Source organism: Sinocyclocheilus anshuiensis, unplaced genomic scaffold (genome assembly GCF_001515605.1).
Source record: "Sinocyclocheilus anshuiensis isolate Anshui unplaced genomic scaffold, SAMN03320099.WGS_v1.1 scaffold332, whole genome shotgun sequence".
Classification (NCBI taxonomy): domain Eukaryota; kingdom Metazoa; phylum Chordata; class Actinopteri; order Cypriniformes; family Cyprinidae; genus Sinocyclocheilus; species Sinocyclocheilus anshuiensis.
In genome coordinates this window covers 1,402,654-1,411,621 of record NW_015554181.1, presented here as the reverse complement: position 1 = coordinate 1,411,621, position 8,968 = coordinate 1,402,654, and the positions used below count along the sequence as shown (strand labels likewise).

The following is an 8,968-nucleotide window of genomic DNA, read 5'->3' as shown; positions in this document are numbered from 1 at the left end:
TGAATTTCATTTTTGAAAATGGGGGGAATTCCCCTCTTAGGTGACTCTTGTGAGAGGGGAAGCAGCTTTCACACAGGAGTCCGCTACTGATCCGTGGCTGTTTACCACAAACACAACATTTATCCATTATTTTGATTTCAAATCCAAACATAGTCACTGAAAATGCTTTTTCAGCATTGCAATTCTTTTTTTACACGGTACAGAAATACAATCTTTCACAGACAACACAATAAATATAAGCAACACATTAGTCAATGCTTTTTACTTTTGCATTTACTTCTAGATTTATATATTAAGTTGCTCAAGCAAATGGCAAAACATTTAAACTACTTTTCTTACGTTAACGTTACGTTAACACAAACTTACCATTGACAGGAATAGTCAGCTGTACTGCCTTTTCTTTTGCATTGAAATCTTTATTACAAGCAATCCTGCGGTTCATAAAGAACTTTGTTTTCCTACCTCCACGAGTGCATCTATTATTGCCTTGTTTATCTAAAAGTGCTCTTTACCTTTAAACCTAGCCAAAAAGCCTACTACATTTTCGTGTCACTCCATGTTCATATTTACTGCAAACAATGTGCTGTTACTTTAATTCAGCGCTTGCAGCGCAGCAAACATAGACTCAGTGTGGAAACGATCTCTGCACTGCTGCAGACGCACCGCTCCTGAACGCACTGCCGGACCGCAGCCGTGTGCAGTGAATGCTTTAATCCGTTGACATGAGCGCGGAAAAAATACACACCACATATGCACTGCAAACGGAGTAATGTGTGAACCTGACATTATGTGTGTGCGCTGCGAGTGTGCGTGAGCGCACGGTCTTCAGGAGAGCGCGCGAGCACTGAATGGTTGAACCCTGGCAAGAATGAAAAAGAAATGCAATTTATAAACTTTAGTGACGATGTGACACTACCTCGATTGTGCAAGTGACAATTCCTGTGTCAACTGTGCAGCGTATAGCTCGCTTATAGACAGACGTGATGTGGTGATTTGAAGCCATTTGCCGCCGGACAGACTGAGGCGGTGCCGCTGCATGTCGTGCCAAACCTCTTACGGCAGCATCATCAGCTTGAGATCGGTTTTTGGAGATCGGCCTTTTTAGAGACCGCCGATCAATCATCCCAACGTAATTATCGGCCAATAGTGATCGGTAGCCGATCAATCGGAGCACCCCTAAAATATAATAATAATAATAAAAAAAAAAAATACAACAATAGAAGTAGTAGTACTACTAGTATTAATTATAATAATTATTATTAATATTATAAAATAACATTTTATTTTATAATATTAAGAAAATAAATTTTTAAAAAGCCCTGAGGGGCTTGTACAAAGTATTTTGCCTCAAATATGAATTTTAAAACACTATAAGAAAAAGGTTAAATATAGAAAGAAATGAAAATACAGATAAAAATATATATAACTTGATAAAGTGGGAAAAGGAGCCGATTTTAAAGCTGTAAGGACTAAGTTGTTTATCGTGAAAGTTTTCTGAGCTAGTTTAGCTCGCTCGTGTCAGACTGCAGTTCATGTGTCTTATGTGTACTGTAATTTTCCTGCTCGGAAAGACATTGACTAACGTGGATCATCACCTGCTGTGCACGCTTGCATTAACAGGCGTCGGCCTCAGAGCCTCAGTGCATCATGGGTAGCAGAGAAATGAGGAAGAAAAAGAGCTTTTGGCAAACGGCACATTAGCATCAGGTGGGTCTGATGGCTGTCTGAGCACAAATGAACAAACATTTCAAAAAACAACAGAAGTGAAGCGTGCTGCAGTTTGTTCTTGAAAGGTGAGAGCGAGCAGGTTTATTTCCAGCTCCTGCTGATATCTCGTCTCTGTAGACGATGCAGGGAGCAAAGATGCTGTTTGTGATGTGTCAGATGTCAAAACTATTAATAAAAAAGCTTTTCCTTTATATACTCCTACTGTTAGTGCTGCTAAAACTTAAGCACAAGTTTCTGTAAATGCTTCTTAGCGGTGAAGTTTGTGCTCCGGCAATTAGCCGTGTTTCTTCAGTGTTGCTGTTCTTCACACTTAAGAGTTTGGGGTTTGTTCAAAACCTTAATCAGAAGCATTAAACTTCACTGTTTGTGCTACAGATGTTACTCAGATCATGCCACTTTGTGGTGTATTAATACTTTTTTCTAAGTGATCTGAATTATGATTTTTGCCTGGCAAGGGAAGTGTGAGAATGAAGGAGAGAAAGAGCGAATGAAAGAAAGAAAGGAAGAAAGAAGAACAAATCAAAGAGGGAATGAAAAAAGAGGGAATGAAAGAGATTGAAAGAGAGCAAAAGAACAAAAGCGTGAATGAAAGAATGAAAGAAAAGAGCAAAATAAAGAGTGAAAGAACAAAGGAAAGAGCGAAAGAATAAAAGTGAATGAGAGCAAAAGAAAGAACTAAAAAGAGTAAGTGAAATAAACGAATGAAAGAACAAGTGAAAGAAAGAGTGAATGAAAGAAAGAGCAGAAGAAAGAATGAATGAAAAAAATAATCCTATCCTAAAAATGAATACCTTTACTCTGCAAGGATGCATTAAATTGATCAAAAGTGACAGTGAAGACATTTATAATATTACAAAAGATTTCTATTTCAAATAAATGCTGTTTCCACAAAAGATATTAAGCAACAAAAACTGTTTTTAACATTGTTAGAGCCATTATTAATAATCGAGCACCAATAATAATTGATTTCTAAAGGATCATGTGACACTGAAGACTGGAGTAATGATGCTGAAAATTCAGCTTTGATCACAGAAATAAATTACATTTTACAATATACTCAACTAGAAATCAGCATTTTTAAATTGTAATAATATTTCACAATATTACTGATTTTACTGTATTTTTAAACAAATAAATGCAGCCATGATGAGCAAAAGAGACTTATTTCAAAAACATTTTTTAGCCCAGCCTTTTACATTCCTTTAATCCCAGACTACTCTTCAGAACCTTTCACTACTCATCGTGAGCCAGTCCGAGACCTTATTCATTCTCTCAGTAGCTTGTATCTGGAAAATGAGCCTGAAAATGTGGAACAAGAGTGTGATTTCAGAATGTAGAGTCGAGGGGTTAGAAACTTCATCTGATGTTCGTTTTAAGGATATTCAATGCCAGTTGCAGGAGCAAAGTAATAGGATGACTGCCATCGAATGTCAGCTGCAGCACATGGTAAAACAGCACCAAGATCATCACACAGAGATACAGCAGCTTGAGCACTCATTGTCCACCAAGTTGAAGGATGAATGCAGCCAAGTTAAAGACACTTTGGAAACTAAGATTCAGGAGTTGGGACGAGCAATTATGGATTGCCTGAAACGGAGAGACATAGTGATCTATTCTAAAACGGTCCAAGACCACTTTCAACATCTCAAGCAACTCTTTGCAAACCTGGAAGTCTCAGGATTGACACTCAACCTCAAGAAATGTTCTATGCTGCAAAAGACCATCACATATCTAGGACATGTTGTTTCTGAAGAAGGGGTCCGTACCGAAGCTTCTAAAGTCAAGGCTATTCAAGAGTTCCCTGTACCCAAGAATCTCAAAGAGGTACAAAGGTTTTTAGGTCTTGCAAGTTGGTATCACCGTTTCATCTTCCACTTCTCCGAGCGAGCAGCCCCTTTATATGCACTAAAGGCTAAGAATGCAACTTGGAATTGGACAGTTGAATGTCAAAGTGCTTTTGATGATCTTAAGTACGCCCTACAACGAGCACCAGTTTTAATGCCTCCCGACTTCACCAAGGATTTCAGAGTAGAAACGGATAACCCTTATAGAAAGAGATATCAGCGAAGAGAGAGCCTTCTGGAGGCAGAGGCACCAGGATCAAAACTCAAAGCCTACTGAAACTGGAAAATTCACAAAAGGACGACAGCCCAATCCACACATAGCTGTTTGTTCAGAGAACAGCGGAGAGCCCTTAACGACATTAACGTTGCCCATAACCATCAAAGGCCGTCAATATCAAGCAATCCTGGATACTGGGAGCACTTATTCATTAGTGCAGGAGTCGTGCTGGCAACAGTTGAAGTCGAATCATGAAGCTTTGCAGTCAAGCAGAGGACAGTCATTTTCCCTTGCTAACGGGTATGTACAGTCAGCCTTGGGGAAGATAGTTTGGCGGGGTACTATTCATGGCCACAACTATCCTCTAAGAGCTTATGTGATGAGGGACTGCGACTTGGCCTTTTCAGTTGTATTAGGACTTGAGTTTCTGAGGACATCAGGACTCATCTTTGATTTTAGAAATTCCACATATTCATTGCCTGAAGAATGTGATGTAGTCCACTATTTCACAACTTCTTCACCTTCACCAACAGTCAGTTTGCACCTTGCACTACCTTTAGTGCCAATGGCTTCTACTACTCTAACCACTATAAAGGAGTTAGTGGATCAAGCTGATGCTTCTAAAGCACAGAAACGTCAGTTAGAAGGACTGATGCTTGACTGGCCAACTGTATGCACTGACACTTTGGGACAAACCAACTGAATTCGCCATTGAATCAATACTATCGATGAGTTTCCTGTGCGTAGAAAAGCATATCCTGTTTCTGTCAACAGACAGAAGTTCATTGATGAGGAAATAGCAAGCATGCTTGACAAAAACATCATAAGGCCTTCTGTTTCCCCTTGGGCAGCACCAGTCGTTTTAGTACCCAAGAAAGATGGCAGTACCCGCTTTTGTGTTGATTATAGAGCACTGAACTCCAAGACTCCTCTGGATGGATTTCCAATGCCACAGATTCAAGATATCCTAGAGGCCTTGTATGGAGCGACCATATTCAGCACATTAGACCTTAAGTCTGGTTACTGGCAGGTAGGAATGGATGAGGGCAGTATCCAAAAGACCGCCTTTGTCAACAAAAATGCCCAGTATGAATTTGTTCGTCTTCCCTTTGGCCTCAAAAACGCCGCTGCAACCTTTCAAAGGCTTATGAACAACATTCTGAGAGACTACGTAGGGAAGTTCTGCTTTGTATACCTTGATGACATAGTGATCTATTCTAAAACGGTCCAAGACCATCTCAAGCATCTCAAGCAACTCTTTGCAAACCTGGAAGTCTCAGGATTGACACTCAACCTCAAGAAATGGCAAAAGACACAAAAAACCATCACATATCTAGGACATGTTGTTTCTGAAGAAGGGGTCCGTACCGAAGCTTCTAAAGTCAAGGCTGTTCAAGAGTTCCCTGTACCCAAGAATCTCAAAGAGGTACAAAGGTTTTTAGGTCTTGCAAGTTGGTATCACCGTTTCATCTTCCACTTCTCCGAGCGAGCAGCCCCTTTATATGCACTAAAGGCTAAGAATGCAACTTGGAATTGGACAGTTGAATGTCAAAGTGCTTTTGATGATCTTAAGTACGCCCTACAACGAGCACCAGTTTTAATGCCTCCTGACTTCACCAAGGATTTCAGAGTACAAACGGATGCCAGCGATATAGGATTAGGAGCTGTATTGACACAGGATTTTGATGGGGCGGAACATGTCACTGCCTACGCTTCGTGACTTTTGCATGGAGCAGAGAAGTCATACTCTACCGCAGAGAAGGAATGTCTTGCAGTAGCGTGGGCCGTGGAAAAGTGGAGGCAGTACTTGGAGGGAAGGAACTTTGAAGTACTCACAGACCATTCTGCACTGACTTGGGTATTTAATCACCCTAAACCATCCTCACGCTTGACCAGGTGGGCTTTACGACTGCAGGGTTTCAGCTTTGTGGTAAAGTACCGAAAGGGATCATGTGATGTGGTGCCTGATGCCCTATCTAGAGGAGTAACTGTGCAAGAGGTGGTAAGCCACATTGCCCTATGTCAACCTACAAAACCAGACCCTAATTTGCCTGTCAGTTGGGATGAAATTGAGAAAGCCCAAAAGCTTGATTCTTCTCTGCAGGCTCTATGGGAGTTAGCTAAACAACCTACCACAGATTCTAACCGCATTGCTTACATCATACAGAATGACTACCTGTTTCGCAGTGTGCCTGACAAGCACCAAGGATACACTCATCAACTAGTCATACCTGCATCACTTAGGGAAACATTTTTGCATTTTGCTCATTCGAACCCACTGAGTGGACATTTGGGGAGAATGAAAATCTTAAGAAGACTACTTGACAATGTCTATTGGCCTGAGATTCGTAGAGACGTTTAGAGTTTTTGCACCCAGTGTAAGACGTGTCAAGCCTACAAACCAAGAATCTCAAAGCTATCTGGACTGCTGCAGTCAATCCCAGTAGTGGAGCCTGGCCATATGCTTGGAGTAGACCTGATGGGTCCTTTCCCAAGAAGTTCCAGATCCAATGAATTCTTATTAGTCTTTGTGGATTTTTGCAGCAAGTGGGTAGAACTCTTTGCTCTATGGTCTGCAAAAACTCACCTAATAGCCAACATTCTGACGAAAGAAATGTTCACTCGATGGGGAGCCCAGACTGATTTCACTGTGACAAAATGCTACTTATGGTCATATCTATGAACTGATGGACTTGGTGGACTTAATTGATGTTTCCTCAACTCTGGAAGACTTTATAGGCTAATGTTTGGACTTGTTGATATGAATGTGTGGCTCACAGTATGTCTTTAATACACATGGCTCACTGAAATGAATCAGTCTCTGTGGTCCCTCAATCTTTATGTAGCATCAAAAAAGTTAGGTGTTACAACATGGTAGTGTATATTCTTCATAAAATGTAAAAATCTAATGTTTTTATTCATGTTGAGTGTTTGTAGACTCACTGAACAAACATTATACATAAATCCTGCAGGAATCAAGTAACTAAAGTAAGAAATCATTAAGAATGGAAACAAAGAACAATAGCCGGGAAAAATAGATGACATGTTTAATTCCAAACACACAGTCCTACATATTTATTTAGAATTAAGGTCATGTCGTTTAGCACACCTGCTTCTGTAGATATACGCCCCTTCTGTGCACACTACAAAGTCAACTAAAAGAAGGAAACCTGTGCTGGCTTGTTATTGGGTTGATAGCATCAGTGTTTCTAGATCAGTTAAGCACCACAAACTCTTTGTGTGTCGCTTCATGTCGAGGTTCTCGTCTGTGCGTCAGTCAAATAGATTAACAGCTTGTAGTCTGCTTCAAGCTAATAGAGGTTAAATCCAAGCATCACAGTCCATCAAACCCTTCCAGTACCTAAACTATTATGGCTTAACAGCTCTGTAAATGACTTCCATAAAAAAGCTTAAATATGTCTTTTCATTTCACGTTGATCATTGGTGTTTCGACTTTAGTATCTTGCCAGGTGAAACTTACAGCACCAGATGCTGTCATGATGCCGTATTGTGTTTTAAAGCTCTGATAATCGTTCTTTTGTGCTGCACTGGTGTCTAAAGTCCTTCTAGAGGTAAAATAAGCCACTTTATGATGTTGTTTTTTTATGAACAAGTGTCCTAAACACAGAAACTGGCCGTCCAGATCCTCATCATCACACTTTCAGACTCCAGTGAAGAAAATGAAGAGTTTGAAAAGCATCCAAGTGCTGGTGCCGTAAATCTGGGGCTGCGTTACAGCTTTTGTCCTCAGGAATTCTTCCTCTCCCATTAGATCATTTTCTAAATTGCCTTTAAGTAAGAGTACAGATTAATTAAAACATAGTAAATTAAATTTTATGTCATGTACAAATTTGGTACAGTAATTGAAAAACCCTCTCCTTCATTTTTTTTTAGCTTTAGTTTGAACACAAAGACCTTTGACGGTGAGAGAATGTGAGGACGGAGATGTTTTAGAAGTGGGTTGAGCTGTTAAACATGACTTGTAATTGGGGCAAGTTTGATCAGTGTTGTTTGAATGAATTCTTTAGGGGGTTGTGTACTAATACGTAAAGTAATGGCCAATGAATTATATATATTTGATTAAAAATATAGTTAAAACAGTAATATTGTGTTCTATTCTATGTTTCTATTCTATTCTTTAGGGGGTTGTGTACTAATACGTAAAGTAATGGCCAATGAAATATATATATTTGATTAAAAATATAGTTAAAACAGTAATATTGTGTTCTATTCTATGTTTCTATTCTATGTGCTTTCTATGTGAATATATTGTAAAATGTAATTTATTCCTGTGATGCAAAGCTGAATTTTCAGCATCATTCCTCCAGTCTTCAGTGCCACATGATCCTTCAGAAATCATTGTATGCTGATTTGAAGCATTTCTGATTATTAGCAGTGTTGAAAACTGCCAAAGGTAATTGTGACTTTTTATCTCAGTATTCAGATTTTACATCTTGCATTTTTTTCTGCTACAGAATAAAAATAAAGAAAATGTATCTTTGACTATTTTAGCTCACAATTCAGTTTTGCAATTTTGACTTTATATCTCACAATCCTTATTTTTCTTCTCAGAATGGCGAGTTTATATCTTGCAATTCTGAGTTTAAATGTTGCAATATTTTTATCACAATTCTCTTGCAAAGTCAGAATTGTGAGAATTGCAAAGTTTTGTCTTGCAGTTTATATTTTCATACCTTTTTCTTGCAATTGATATCTCAAAATTCTGACTTTGTGAGAAAACTTGAGATCAACTCAGAATTGCAAGACAATGTCTAAAATTGCAAGAAAAATTCCCTGTACTTCATTTTTGAATTGAAGTTTTTGCTGAACAAAAGTGTCTGTCTGTCTGTCTATGGAGTGTTTTTTTTCTCTGAAAAATATATTTATGTACCAGGTATACAGTTCTACTTCATAGAACAGTCTTAAAACTGGTATTACTATTATGGCACAATGTCTGAAAAACCATGTTAATGTGATGGTGCATGTACTAAAAAAACACAGCAGTACTTTCTGATATTGATTTTGCTCGTGCCGACCTCTCTACAGTCGTCCTCGACCATATTTCAGTCGTTCTGCTCACCAGGTCAGCTGAATAAGATGGATATTGGTGAATATTCAGAGTTCCTGTGCATGTGCCATTTTCTCTCTCTCTCTCTCTGTCTCTCTCTCTCTCTCTCTC

At 39.1% G+C, this 8,968-nt stretch overlaps 1 protein-coding gene across 1 annotated transcript in view; it reads left to right on the top strand.

Moving 5' to 3' along the window:
• cux2b (cut-like homeobox 2b) overlaps window positions 1-8,968 on the top strand; it is a 175,664-nt gene that overhangs the window by 67,444 nt on the left and 99,252 nt on the right. The gene's annotated exons all lie outside the window — the stretch shown is intronic.